Source organism: Pseudorca crassidens, chromosome 6 (assembly GCF_039906515.1).
Source record: "Pseudorca crassidens isolate mPseCra1 chromosome 6, mPseCra1.hap1, whole genome shotgun sequence".
Classification (NCBI taxonomy): Eukaryota; Metazoa; Chordata; class Mammalia; order Artiodactyla; family Delphinidae; genus Pseudorca; species Pseudorca crassidens.
Window position 1 is genome coordinate 37,316,701 of NC_090301.1, and position 15,651 is coordinate 37,332,351.

Sequence of the window (15,651 nt, forward strand, 5' to 3'; positions counted from 1 at the left end):
ATTTTCTTAGGTAGTGTGGTCTTTCTGCAGTGTACCTCTTCTTCTTTCTCTATTTCTGTAAGGGTTGACGCTATATTTTATTTATGTTTTAGCTCTCCAGCCCCTAGCTTAGACAGCCTCCACAACAGGCATTCAAATATAAATATTTGTCGAATTAAATTTTCACACTGACATAATGGCTTTGATCCAACATTCTTTCACTAACAAATTCTCATGATGATATCTAAAAAAAACATACCTAAAGAAAGATATCTAAAGAAGGATATACAAACAGACGTTACAAAAGGAGGTTAGAAATAATGACACATGCAATATTTGTCTCCTCCCACCAAAAAAGAGCCCAATTCACTCATCTTTCAATCTTTCATTCCACCAAACTCTTAACCTGAGAGCAGTTATCAGCTAATAAACTGAACCTGCACAAATACAGGAGCTAACACACCAGTAAACAGAAACCACTTGAGAGGAAATTGAGTAAGGCCAGAAATATGGTAGGCTTTTGGATAATTTAGCTCTAAATATAAACTTGAGATCTCTTTGCGTTTGAATTTGAGATAGTTAAAAGTAGTCTTTTAACAGAGCACATCTGCTTTAGGACAACTTAAAACATGCGGAAAATTTTGCAGATCCCATGTGGCACAATTAAGGACTTGAAGGTGAAAAATAAAAATAATGGAGACCAAAAATAATTATAAGATTTGGCTTGGAACAGAGGGAATATGCCCATGAAAACAAGGAAAAATAAGGGAAAATAAGGCTTCGGACATTAAAAGTATCAGTATTTCATTTAGAGCTTGAATCAGGATGAGGGGCTCTCCAGGAGGGGACATCCTGGTTGAGCAGAGGCAGATGGACCAAGAGTGGGGTGGCTGTTCCCTGTAGAGGAGATGGTCTAAGGATACGTGAGAGAATCAGCAATCCAAAAACTAGACTCTGGACTAGACAGCAGTGGTTACAGCTTATCAGCCTAACAGAAGACTAACACATCTATGCGTGCCCAGTATCACACAAAACTTACCAACTTCACATTAGTGGGAGATTTCAAAATCAATGAAATAAGCAAGAATAAAGAAGCTACAGGAGAAGGGGACTCAACAAAACTCTTCATTCACTCACGCATGAACTTAGCAGTTATCAAGACCAAACCTGTGCAAGGTACTGTTCAAGGGAAAAACAAAAATAGCAAAAAGATACGGCCCCGACCCCAAAAACTAATAATCTAGGTAAAGGATATAATATAAAGAACATACATATAAGAAACAATAATAACACAAAGGAATAATCATAATGCTTAAAGTAAATTTCAATATTCTAGCAGAGTGAAAGGAAGGAAAGATTTCTCTAACAGAAGTGAATTGGAAATAATGAATGGAGTTAAGGGCTTTTGAGAAGACCTGAAAAGTCAGGCTTGACTTCATTATAATATGGAAGGACAATACGTAAAGAAGTGGCACAGGCAGATATCTATGAAGGAGAGAACAGAGAACAACCGACTAAAGCAAGTATTCAAATCTACTGGGACTTAGAGTACTGGCTGCAGAGTTATGGGGGACAAGGCTGAAATCTCACCTGACTGTCACAGACCTTGAATGCTATGCTACAGTGTTTGGGTTTTATTTGCTAAGCAGAAGGAAACTACTAAAGGCTTTGACTTGGCCATAGCTGGGTTTGGTCTATCTGATGAGATACAAACTGGTATTTTTTTTTTTTTTTTTTGGGAAGCCCCCAACACCATTTTTTTTTTTGAATTTTATTTTTGGGTTTTATTTTATTTATATTTTTATACAGCAGGTTCTTATTAGTCATCAATTTTATACACATCAGTGTATACATGTCAATCCCAATCTCCCAATTCATCACATGCCCCCCCCCCCCCCGCCACAACTTTCCCCACTTGGTGTCCATACGTTTGTTCTCTGCATTTGTGTCTATATTTCTGCCCTGCAAACCGGTTCATCTGTACCAATTTTCTAGGTTCCACATATATGCATTAATATACGGTATTTGTTTTTCTCTTTCTGACTTACTTCACTCTGTATGACAGTCTCTAGATACATCCACGTCTCTACAAATGACCCAACTTCATTCCTTTTTATGGCTGAGTAATATTCCATTGTATATATGTACCACATTTTCTTCATCCATTCGTCTGTGGATGGGCATTTAGGTTGCTTCCATGTCCTGGCTATTGTAAACTGCAGTGAATATTGGGGTGCATGTGTCTTTTTGAAATATGGTTTTCTCTAGCTTTATATCCAATAGTGGGATTGCTGGGTAATATGGCAATTCTATTTTTAGTTTTTTAAGGAACCTCCATACTGTTCTCCATAGTGGCCGTATCAATTTACATACCCACCAACAGTGCAAGAGGGTTCCCTTTTCTCCACACCCTCTCCAGCATTTGTTGCTTCTAGATTTTCTGATGATGCCCATTCTAACTGGTGTGAGGTGATATCTTATTGTAGTTTTCATTTGCATTTCTCTAATAATTAGTGATGTTGAGCAGCTTTTCATGTGCTTCTTGGCCATCTGTATGTCTTCTTTGAAGAAATGTCTATTTAGGTCTTCTGCCCATTTATGGATTGGGTTGTTTATTTTTTTAATATTCAGTTGCATGAGCTGTTTATATATTTTGGAGATTAATCCTTGTCCACTGATTCGTTTGCAAATATATTCTCCTATTCTGAGGGTTGTCTTTTCATCTTGTTTGTAGTTTCCTTTGCTGTGCAAATACTTTGAAGTTTCATTAGGTCCCATTTGTTTATTTTTGTTTTTATTTCCATTACTCTAGGAGGTGGATCAAAAAAGATCTTGCTGTGATTTATGTCAAAGAGTGTTCTTCCTATGTTTTCCTCTAAGAGTTTTATAGTGTCCAGTATTACATTTAGGTCTCTAATCCAGTTTGAGTTTATTTTTCTGTATGGTGTTAGGGAGTGTTCTAATTTCATTCTTTTACATGTAGCTGTCCAGTTCTCCCAGCACCACTTATTGAAGAGACTGTCTTTTCTCCATTATAAATCCTTGCCTCCTTTGTCATAGATTAGTTGACCAGAGGAGAGTGGGTTTATCTCTGGGCTTTCTATCCTGTTCCATTCATCTATATTTCTGTTTTTGTGCCAGTACCATATTGTCTTGATTACTGTAGCTTTGTAGTATAGTCTGAAGTCAGGGAGTCTGATTCCTCCAGCTCCGTTTTTTTCCTTCAAGAACGCTTTCAATACTCAGGGTCTTTTGGTTCTCCACACAAATTTTAAGGTTTTTTTGTTCTAGTTCTGTAAAAAATGCCATTGGTAATTTGGTAGGGATTGCATTGAATCTGTAGATTGCTTTGGGTACTATAGTTATTTTCACAACATTGATTCTTCCAATCCAAGAACATGGTATATCTCTCCATCTGTTTGTTTCATCTTTAATTTCTTTCAACAGTGTCTCATAGTCTTCTGCATACAGGTCTTTTTTCTCCCTAGGTAGGTTTATTCCTAGGTATTTTATTCTTTTTGATGCAATGGTAAATGGGAGTGTTTCCTTAATTTCTCTTTCAGATTTTTCATCATTAGTGTATAGGAATGCAAGAGATTTCTGTGCATTAATTTTGTATCCTGCAACTTTACCAAATTCATTGATTAGCTCTAGTAGTTTATTGGTGGCATCTTTAGGAGTTTCTATATATAGTATCAGGTCATCTGCAAACAGTGACAGCTTTACTTCTTCTTTTCCAATTTGTATTCCTTTTATTTCTTTTTCTTCTCTGATTGCCGTGGCTAGGACTTCCAAAACTATGTTGAATAATAGTGGTGAGAGTCGATATCCTTGTCTTGTTCCTGATCTTAGAGGAAATGCTTTCAGTTTTTCACCATTGAGAATGATGTTTGCTGTGGGTTTGTCGTATATGGCCTTTATTAGGTTGAGGTACTTTCCCTCTATGTCCAATTTCTGGAGAGTTTTTATTATAAATGTGCGTTGAATTTTGTCAAAAGCTTTTTCTGCATCTATTGAGATGATCATATGGTTTTTCTCCTTCAAGTTGTTAATATGGTGCATCACATTGATTGATTTGCATATATTGAAGAATCTTTGCACTCCTGGGATAAATCCCACTTGATCATGGTGTTTGATCCTTTTAATGTGTTGTTGGACTCTGTTTGCTAGTATTTTGTTGAGGATATTTGCATGTATGTTCATTAGTGATATTGGCCTGTAATTTTCCTTTTTTTATAGTATCTTTATCTGGTTTTGGTATCAGGGTGATGGTGGTCTCATAGAATGAGTTTGGGAGTGTTCCTTCCTCTGCAATTTTTTGGAAGAGTTTGAGAAGGATGGGTGTTAGCTCTTCTCTAAATGTTTGATAAAATTCACCTGTGAAGCCATCTGGTCCTCGATTTTTGTTTGTTGGAAGAGTTTTAATCACAGTTTCAATTTCATTACTTGTGATTGGTCTGCTCATATTTTCTATTTCTTCCTGGTTCACACTTGGAAGGTTCTACCTTTCTAAGAATTTGTCCATTTCTTCCAGGTTGTCCGTTTTATTGGCATAGAGTTGCTTTTAGTAGTCTCTTAGGATGCTTTGTATTTCTGTGGTGTCTGTTGTAACTTCTCCATTTTCATTTCTAATTTTATTGATTTGAGTCCTCTCCCTCTTTTTCTTGATGAGTCTGGCTAATGGTTTATCAATTTTGTTTACCTTTTCAAAGAACCAGCTTTTAGTTTTATTGATCTTTGCTATTGTTTTCTTTGTTTCTATTTCATTTATTTCTGCTGTGATCTTTATGATTTGTTTCCTTCTACTAACTTTGGGTTTTGTTTGTTCTTGTTTTTCTAGTTCCTTTAAGTGTAACATTAGATTGTTTATTTGAGGTGTTTGATGTTTCTTGAGGTAGGATTGTCTTGCTATAAACTTCCCTTTTAGTACTGCTTTTGCTGCATCCCATAGGTTTTGGGTCATGGTGTTTTCATTGTCATTTGTCTCTCAGTATTTTTTTTTTTTTTTTTGCGGTACGCAGGCCTCTCACTGCTGTGGCCTCTCCTGCTGCACAGCACAGGCTCCAGACGTGCAGGCTCAGCGGCCATGGCTCACAGGCCCAGCCGCTCCGCGGCATGTGGGATCCTCCCGGACCGGGGCACGAACCCGGGTCCCCTGCATAGGCAGGCAGACTCTCAACCACTGCGCCATAAGGGAAGCCCTGTCTCTCAGTATTTTTTGATTTCCCTTTGATTTCTTCAGTGATCTCTTGGTTATTTAGAAACGTATTGTTTAGCCTCCATATGTGTGTGTTTTTTACAGTTTTTTCCCCGTAATTGATTTCTAATCTCATAGCATTGTGGTCAGAAAAGATGCTTGATATGATTTCAAGTTTCTTAAATTTACTGAGGCTTGATTTGTGACCCAAGATGTGATCTATCCTGGAGAAGGTTCCATGCGCACTTGAGAAGAAAGTGTAATCTGCTGTTTTTGCATGGAATATCCTATAAATATCAATTAAATCTATGTGGTCTATTGCATTATTTAAAGCTTGTGTTTCCTTATTAATTTTCTGTTTGGATGATCTGTCCATTGGTGTGAGGTGTTAAAGTCCCCCATTATTGTTGTGTTACTGTCGATTTCCTCTTTTACAGCTGTTAGCAGTTGCTTTATGTATTGAGATGCTCTTATGTTGGGTGCATATATATTTATAATGGTTATATCTTCTTCTTGGATTGATCTCTTGATCATTATGTAGTGTCCTTCCTTGTCTCTTGTAACATTCTTTATTTTAAAATCTATTTTATCTGATATGAGTATTGCTACTCCAGTTTTCTTTTGATTTCCATTTGCATGGAATATCTTTTTCCATCCCCTCACTTTCAGTCTGTATGTGTCTCTAGGTCTGACATGGGTCTCTTGTAGACAGCATATATATGGGTCTTGTTTTTGTATCCATTCAGCAAGCCTGTGTCTTTTGGTTGGAGCATTTAATCCATTTATGTTTAAGGTAATTATTGATACGTATGTTCCTATGACCATTTTCTTAATTGTTTTGGGGGTTTTTTGTAGGTCCTTTTCTTCTCTTGTGTTTCCTACTTAGAGAACTTCCCTTAGCATTCATTGTAGGGCTGGTTTGGTGGTGCTGAATTCTCTCAGCTTTTGCTTGTCTGTAAAGTTTTGATTTCTCCATCAAATCTGAATGAGATCCTTGATGGGTAGAATAATCTTGGTTGTAGGTTCTTCCCTTTCATCACTTTAAATATATCATGCCACTCCCTTCTGGCTTGTAGAGTTTCTGCTGACAAATCAGCTGTTAACCTTATGGGCATTCCCTGTGTGTTGTTTGTCATTTTTCCCTTGCTGTTTTCAATAATTTTTCTTTGTCTTTAATTTTTGCTGTTTGATTACTATGTGTCTCGGTGTGTTTCTCCTTGGGTTTATCCTGTATGGGACTCTCTGAGCTTCCTGAACTTGGGTGGCTATTTCCTTTCCCATGTTAGGGAAGTTTTCAACTATAATCTCTTCAAATATTTTCTCGGGTCCTTTCTCTCTCTCGCCTCCTCCTCAGACCCTATAATGCAAATGTTGTTGTGTTTAATGTTGTCCCAGAGGTCTCTTAGCTGTCTTCATTTCTTTTCATTTTTTTTTCTTTATTCTGTTCTGCAGCAGTGAATTCCACCATTCTGTCTTCCAGGTCACTTCTCTGTTCTTCTGTCTCAGTTATTCTGTTATTGATTCCCTCTAGTATATTTTTCATTTCAGTTATTGTATTGTTCAGCTCTGTTTGTTTGTTCTTTAATGCTTCTAGGTCTTTTTTAAACATTTCTTGCATCTTCTTGATCTTTGACTCCATTCTTTTTCCGAGGTCCTGAATCATCTTCACTATCATTTTTCTGAATTCTTTTTCTGGAAGGTTGCCTATCTCCACTTCATTTAGTTGTTTCTCTGGGGTTTTATCTTGTTCCTTCATCTGGTAAAAAGCCCTCTGCCTTTTCATCTTGTCTATTTTTCTGTGAATGTACAAAGTGGTTTTTAGAAAAGAATGAGAGTCAGGAGGAAAACTAGGAGACTCCTACAATAATCCATCAGAGTACCAGTAAATGCCTAAATTAAGGTAATGAGTACAGCTATGGGAAGGAAAAGATTAACAGAAGTGGTACCTGATCCTAATATGTGGAGTGTTCTGATATTAATTAGCATATTCACTGCTAAGAAAATGTATGTTTATGCTCATTGGAATTAGAAACTTCCCAATTACAGTGTAATTCCCAACATACAATCCTCAAATTCTTAAAACATTCCTCTAATGTTTCTTCTCAAAGAGAAATTTTCTTTTCATACTTTTTAGCCTCTAAATTAAGATAACTTACCATTATCTCCTGTCAGAGGTTTTCCCACAACTGCCATGTAGAGGAAGGACCAAAGAACAGCACACATCACAGAATGCCTAAATTAGCACCTGCCCGTTAATGAGCTTAAACGTGAAATTCATAGAACTCTGAAGTTTGCGTCACTTACAAAGCTCCTCCTTTCTGAATATAATCATACTTTAGCAAGAAAGCAACTCTAAACAATTATTCTCAAATACATATTACATGATGCCGTGGAATAATTGTAAATTACCACATAGTTCTTGACATCCACCGTGATTCTTGCTCATGAAAGAAACCACAGATGCTGAATCGATAGAGATTAAAATCTCTCCCCATCCTTTTAAAGGAAACAGGAGGCAAGTTATCTGAGAAGAAACTAAGCTGAGGCTCTCTGCAGGCCTTCCTGCCTTCAATTTCTATTCCAACCCAGTGAACAATATAATTTGTGGTGTTTTCTTCTATTTCCAAAAGGGTTTGTGATCAGACACCAGAAAACAGAGCTCCAATTATCTAGCATTACAGAATTCCAGCATTAAGGTTTAAATTGATCTGCAGATCATTTCTCTCATTTACGTCCTTCCAAGGCCAAGAAAAATGAGGATCAAGGTCCCACAGCTGGTATGGCAAAGTGTAAGTCTTCACACTGCCAGTTTAAGATTCTTTTCACTGCCCTCTACATTGTCTATTACAAGCCTTCAGTTCTAAATATCCAAATGATGGAGTGTCAACCCCAGTATTTTATACTGGATCACAGTCAAGGCAGAAAAGTAAAAGTCCAGCCATATACACACGGGGCAAGATTGCTCCAGCTTTTCCCCACCATGGACATGTGTACTATTTCCATGTTGTGGATCAGGCAAGATTCATGCAGATTTATTCCACTATGGCATTGGTGTATAGTTAGGAAGTTAGGAAAAATAGAACAACATTTAAAAAATAACTCTGGAATACACAATGTGTTGTTAAAAACACTTTGAAAAGATAATAAAAGCACTGAGAAACGATTTTGATCCTTATAGATCTAATTCAGTTATTAGGAGAATATCAATACATTAATGCAGATACCTCTAAAATGGAGTTAATGATGAGATGTTGATTGTTGACATATTAATATACAAGCAAGTATAGTATTATGATCCATTTAGAACTTTCAAAAAGGAATATCCCTAACATGCCTCTAGGAATCAAAATTATAATAAGTTATTAAAAGACCCACAGGTTCTCAATCAGTAACTCAATCACCATAAGGTTATCACCTAATAATTCCCAATACTCCCAAGGAATTAGCCTCTGATCAAAACAGCAGACACTCAATCTGCACCCAGTCTGTGTGTACCATTTAGTGATTCTTGGTTAATATCAAGACTCTTCCACAGCTGGGTTAAATTATGATCATGGCCAGATGCCAGAGGCTTTTTCTACCTTGGGATTAACCATGGCAACCACTCCTTACTCCCCACCTAAAGGCAAGTAAGGAGGTAACTCATACAGGCAAGGAGTCCAATTTGAAGGAAGCAGCACTGGTGAGTGTTTTCTGAGTTATGTTCTCTCATCAGCCAAAGGACCTTAGCCAATCTGCTTAACTTCTCTGTGCTGAGTTTTCCTCTCCTGCAAAATGATGATAATATCTACTTCATAACATTTTCCTGAAGATCAAATCAATGAGATAAAGTGTGAAAGCACCAGCAGTATCTAGAATATGGCAGCTCTCTACAAATGATACCTATTATTATACTATATGGAGGTATGATTTATCCATACAAGAACAATGATGTAGGTTCCACATCAGAATGTATGTATGATATAAAACACTCTTTACCAAGAATGGTTATGCTGTATGGGAGACTCACCCCTGGGAAGAATTTCAGCATCAATAAATTTAATGGCTTCGACTGCTGATAACTGTGTGCTGTTTCCACAAAAAGTCATTTCCCCCTTCTTATTACTATAGTATCTTAAATCCACAACTAACTCACTCCAGTGAGTTAAAAGGTAAGCACTAACTGGAGAAGGCAACAAAATAAGCCATTATCAATGAATTTCACTTCAGCAAAGTAGAGTATCAAATTCTTTCGCTGATCAGCAAAAGAGTACTGACTCAGGGCAGAGGTTTAAGACAGAACATAAACTTTCACTACTTAGCTATAATGCCAATAAATGGCCTCAAAGCTATCCTGACCAAGGTTTAAGAAAGGACCTATTCGCTCTGCTAGGGGACAGAGTAACAGGGTCCTATCAGTTCTAGTGTATTAATCATGAATGCTCATCACAAAGAGAGAATGAGTTTGAACAACTGTCCTAACTAACCAAAAGAGACTGATTAGTCTTTAGGTTTCTGGACTAGCCTTGTGGAATATTAAATATTTATCAGAAGACAATTAGTCACTCAATTAATAAGATTTCTATGACACAAGTCAATGTTCCTCAGTCATGTCCAACAACCAACCAGTTCAGAGTGTTATAAACCTCAAGATTACTTTGATGCCACAGCCTTTCAGCTTTTAATAATCTTTCCTATGCACAGTGCCTATATGTTCATCAGGATGCTTTTTGCTAAGTGACAGAAATCCAGCTTAGATTAGTTTAAGCAACATGAAAATATATAGGGAGCATACTAAAGTATCCTACGATATTAAAGGATTGACCACTTAAACTGCAGGAAGTATGTATCTCTCTACGGTCTGACCCTCTCACTATAGACTGGCTTTCTTCTCTGGGCAGTAAATCTGCTATTATAAGCTCCTGGGTTTCACATCTTATAAATTTCCCAGAAAAAATGAACGGACTCCTTCTCAATTCACTTGCAAACTTCAGGGGAAGGACCAGCTTGAGTCAGATGTCCACTCCTGGCCAGTCCATTGTGGCCCTAGTAAGAGAAAAGATGGGAGTAGCGAAGGGGCAGGGTCACATAAAGAACAAGGTGGTGCCCACAGGAAGCTTGAGCCATTCCCAAAGGAAAGGGGTTGTTGTTCCCAGAAGAAAGGCTGAGGGGAGGGTTGTATAAACAACAATGGCAGACCGCTATAGGTATATATCAATACATGCAATTTTTATTTCAACAATCAGCATGGTATGAAAACATAAATGTTCTTTCATTTTGTAAATAAACCTTCACCAAACTTAACCATGGGCCACAAATTTTATAATCATTCAAGTCAGGTAACCTAATGTATTCCTGACCTTCCCAGCTCACTATTTCCACCATTCCCACCTCCAGACTCTTAGCTGGAACACAATAAACCTCCTAAGTAGCAACTTCTACAGGAGGGAGTACATTCACAGTGATTGCACAGCCATGCTTCTCTTGTTTAGGGAAGCCCTCAGGCAAGAGTTATTTTCTTTATTATTTTAGGTTTCTAATTTTGGCCTCAGATAACCTAAGAAGTTTTTGCAATGCAGTTTTATTACTGGAAACAATTTCATTATAAGAGAATATTAAGCAACTGTAAGAATGAAGTCAAAAGGCCAGTATCGACATATAAATATATTCCTATCTTACAATCCTGCCTACTTAGATATAGCAACTTCTGAAGTAGCAAAACAGACCTAACAGAAACATTAAAATATTTTTAATTACCTCATATTAGCATTTGTAATTATTTCCTCCAAAAACATGTATGCTGACTTTGACATTTGCAGTACACAGAGTATTTTCAAAGTGTTGGTTCTGGGGTTTACAAAATGGCTGAGAATGAATCTTTTATTGCCTTCTTCCTCTCGAGTTAAATGATTTTTTAATATTACTTGATATGCCATAGATCCTTAACTGTTTAAATCCATGTGACCATATAATACATGACCTTTGAAAAACAAATGCCTCACCCATACTCATGCTCAGGAAAACAATCTCCCAGAATATTAGTCATGTCTGACCTCTCTTCTTGGGTGACCAGATGTCTCCAGGGTTCAGGTGCTAGACTGGGTACAATAGGCCCCTAGGTATGAAATGGAAGAACTGGTCTCCCCCAATGCCACAGGAACAAGGGAAGGCGAACCAGATGCAAACCAAAGAGAGATTAGACAAAGGAACCTGCACCAGTTAGAGAAACAGTACAAAGATTGTGAGTCGGGAGTGCAGGTTTAATGAAAGAGCTAGTAAAGTTGAAGAAGAGCCAGTGAGGCCAAATCACGTTAAAAGAGCTAGAACCCTTAATTTTTTTGAGAGAAATCATTTTTGCTACCCCAAATCTTACAACTCAAGTGTCACTTGGAGTTTGGGTCTCCCACCAAAGCTCTGCCCAAAATTTCTGAGGATTCCTTAGATGTGTGTAAGGTAAGGATGAGGGCAGAACTTGTATTCTCAAAATCAGCTCTTCATCTACTTGCACAGCCCCCTCTCTGTTCTCCACCAGTAGACCCAATGTGAAGCTCAAGCTTTCTTGAGTTCCCCATCCATTTCTCCACTCACATAAAGCTTCCATGAATATGAGACTTTATCAGTTATTCAAAGGGAGGTGTAAAAGGAGTTTACATGACAGCAAAGTAAACAATTTCAAGTAGAACACTGAACATCTCTCCTCTTAAATTATCTTTTGGCCACCCTAACACCTCATTATTTCCACAGGTCTCTTCACCCAACTTTGCAGCAACTGCAAGCTTCTTTTTCCTCCCTCCTTTCTCTATTTACCTCCTTCAAAGAGCACAACAAACTCCCCTCCTTAGGTCAGGTGTCAGCTTAACCATTCCCCTCTCCTACCTTGGGTCTAGCCTCCAATGTGTTCTCCAGTTTTGTTTTGTGCCTCTACATGGATTATCAAGGCATTCACAGATAGAGTTTTTCTCCCTTCAGAAGAACTTGGGTGACTACTGTTAAGATCATGGATTTAACTTCTAACTCTCATTACACAAGGCTGAAGTGGAATCATTGGTCCCTGAATGCAGCTAATAAGGAGAAATGAGCTTGAGTGGCTCTCCACTCCGTAATCTAGGGATACGGCAGCATGACTAGGGAGAGGCTCCACCTGTTCATGCACAAGTCTGGGCATCTGAACACAGTCTGGGAAGAGTTCTCAGCAGCTTCTCTGGTCTCTCTAGTTTTGGAACTGATTTCCCCTTTCAGAAACAAATTCTGACTTTTGGTTCATTAGAAGAGATACTTACAGGCAGATGTTGATCATCTTTGAAATCTCAGGTAAGTCAGCTCTGATCTCACATTCCACACTGCACCGAGCTGGCTTATAGGACCTCTTGCCCCTGAACCCTCTCCCTACTGTGCCTGGCAGGCCCTGGAATACAGAGAAGCAGGAGAACTTTCTGTAAAGTCATGTTCTAAATCTGGTCTGATTCTGCTGAAATCACAGACAACACTAGCTCATGAAAATGAGCAAAAATACAGAGATACAGAACTAGAAACGAGACAGATCTTCGGAGATCGTAGTAACACAAGGAACACAACACTGTTTACACCAAAAACCCTCTGCCCTTTTGGAGTTCGTGGATTCATTTGACCAGTTAAATACTTTATGACAATCTAATCGAGACATAAACTTTGACCACTGGATATCTGGTGCCCCTTATACCATGTGATCTGAAGACACATTGCCCATCAAAATGACAAATGGGCTTCATGTATAAAAGTAAGTTCACCCATTCATTCATTGATTAATTCAACAAATATATATTGAGTGCCTACCATGGGCCCACCAGCTTAAGCTCATGGGTTTAAGCCTCTTGAAAGCTCCTGGCATGATTCTATCCACCCATTTAAAAAGTTACACATTACAGGAGAGGTTACACTTTCCAAAATGCATGTGAAATCCACATTAAAATTAATACTATCCTGGCTAGCGATCACAATGGGCCTGTCAAAAGAGCAAGGCATCAGTTCACCCTCAGTTCCACTCCCTTTCCCTAAAACAATCTGGTTCTTAACTGTTCCTAAGAGGCATCTTAGAGTTAATATACCAAAATTAAAAATTTTTAGTTTCTCTCTAAACCTGTTTCTACCCCAATGTTCTCAGTTAATGGTGTCACCTCTCACTCAGTTGAAAGGTGACCTTGGAGTCATATTTGAGTCTTCTCTCTCTCTCTCACTTCCAATATCCAAGGATCCATCAGCAAGTCCTTTCTGTTCTACCCCAAATCCCATCTACTATCCAGCATCCCATTTCTCATCATCCCTGCTACTACCACCAAACTGAAGCCAACATCACTTTCAACCTGGACAACTGTAACATTTTCTAACTGGTCTGCTCATTCACTCTTAACCTCTTACAAAATTCATTCTAGCAGCTGGAAATTAAATCCAAATACATCCTCTACAGTTCAATGGCTTTTCATCACATTTGAAATAAAATCTCAACTTTACACAGCTACAAAGGGCCTGTCTCCATTATTCTCAGCCTTGACTGCTTATCAGAATTATCTGATATTACAGAATTACCTAAGGAGCTTTTAAAAATAACTGTCACCCAGATTAATTAAATCAGAGTCTCTGGAGGTGGGCTCTGGCATTGTTTGTTTTTTAAGTATGCTTTCAGAATAGAGGACCCCTGTCCTCCATGGCCTGCCCACTGTCTATCTTCCTCTCTTAGTTCAGCTGCTGCCATTCTCCCCTCCAGTCATTACTCTGCAGCCTCACTAGCCTCTTTGCTTCCTTCAATCCACAGTTTCTCTGCTTTATCTGGAAAGCTCTTCTTCATTCCTACCCTCTTCTTCCACCACTGATCGTCTTCACAACATTGGTCCCTTCTCATCCATCATTCAGTTCTTTACCCAAATATCACCTCTTTGGAAGTTTTCTAGGACCACTCAGTGCCCTACACCAGTGGGTCTCAAAGTGTGGTCTCTACAGCAGCAGCAACAACAGCACCCAACAGCTTGTTAAAAATGTAAAATTCTGGGCCCCACACCAGGCCTCTACTGAATCAGAGACTCTGAGGGAGGGGCTCAACAATCTGTTTAAATAAGTCCTACAAGTGATTCTGGTACACATTAAAGTTTAAGAAGCACTATTATGCATGTGTATGTACATGTGTGTACACATAATGGGTGTACATATGTATCATATGTATATATATATATATTTATCTGACTACCCCCACCCTTCTACTCTTATTTTTTTTTAATATCTGTATTGGAGTATAATTGCTTTACAATGGTGTGTTAGTTTCTGCTTTATAACAAAGTGAATCAGTTATACATATACATATATCTTCCCTCTTGCATCTCCCTCCCTCCCACCATCCCTATCCCACCCCTCTAGGTGGTCACAAAGTACCAAGCTGATCTCCCCATGCTATGTGGCTGCTTCCCACTAGCTATCTATTTTACGTATGGTAGTGTATATATGTCCATGCCACTCTCTCACTTTTTCACAGCTTATCCTTCCCCCTCCCCATGTCCTCAAGTCCATACTCTAGTAGGTCTGCGCCTTTATTCCCATCTTGCCCCTGGTGCTTCATGTCTTTTATGTTTGTTTTTTTAGATTCCATATATATGTGTTAGCATATGGTATTTGTTTTTCTCTTTCTGACTTACTTCACTCTGTATGACAGACACTAGGTCCAACCACCGCACTACAAATAACTCAATTTCGTTTCTTTTTATGGCTGAGTAGTATTCCATTGTATATATGTGCCACATCTTCTTTATCAATTCATCTGTCGATGGACACTTTGGTGGCTTCCATGTCCTGGCTATTGGAAATAGAACTGCATTGAACATTGTGGTACATGACTCTTTTTGAATTATGGTTTTCTCAGAGTATATGTCCAGTAGTGGGATTGCTGGGCCATATGGTAGTTCTATTTTTACTTTTTTAAGGAACCTCCATACTGTTCTCCATAGTCGCTCTATCAATTTACATTCCCACCAACAGAGCAAGAGGGTTCCCTTTTCTACACACCCGCTCCAGCATTTATTGTTTGTAGATTTTTTGACGATGGCCATTCTGACCGCTCTGATATCTCATTGTAGTTTTGATTTGCATTTCTCTAATGATTAATGATGTTGAGCATTCTTTCATGTGTTTGTTGGCAATCTGTAAATCTTCTTTGGAGAAATGTCTATTTAGGTCTTCTGCCCGTTTTTTTTTTTTTGTTTTTTTTTTTTTTTTTTTTTGCGGTACGCAGGCCTCTCACTGTTGTGGCCTGTCCCGTTGTGGAGCACAGGCTCCGGACGTGCAGGTTCAGTGTCCGTGGCTCACGGGCCCAGCCGCTCTGCGGCATGTGGGATCTTCCCGAACTGGGGCACGAACCAGTGTCCCCTGCATTGGCAGGCGGACTCTCAACCACTGCGCCACCAGGGAAGTCCTCCTGCCCATTTTTTGATTGGGTTGTTTGTTCTTTTCATATTGAGCTGCATAAGCTGCTTGTA

General features: G+C 38.5%; 1 protein-coding gene across 3 annotated transcripts in view; it reads right to left on the bottom strand.

Moving 5' to 3' along the window:
• Positions 1-15,651, bottom strand: part of PLCL1 (phospholipase C like 1 (inactive)) — a 385,709-nt gene that overhangs the window by 196,382 nt on the left and 173,676 nt on the right. The window contains exon 1 of one of the 3 annotated variants that reach the window (XM_067741102.1): positions 12,436-12,551. The exons of the other annotated variants lie outside the window; for them this stretch is intronic. The gene's annotated coding sequence lies outside the window, so the exon portion shown is untranslated. Of the gene's footprint in view, positions 1-12,435; positions 12,552-15,651 lie in introns of those variants that run through there. 3 annotated transcript variants of the gene reach the window in all.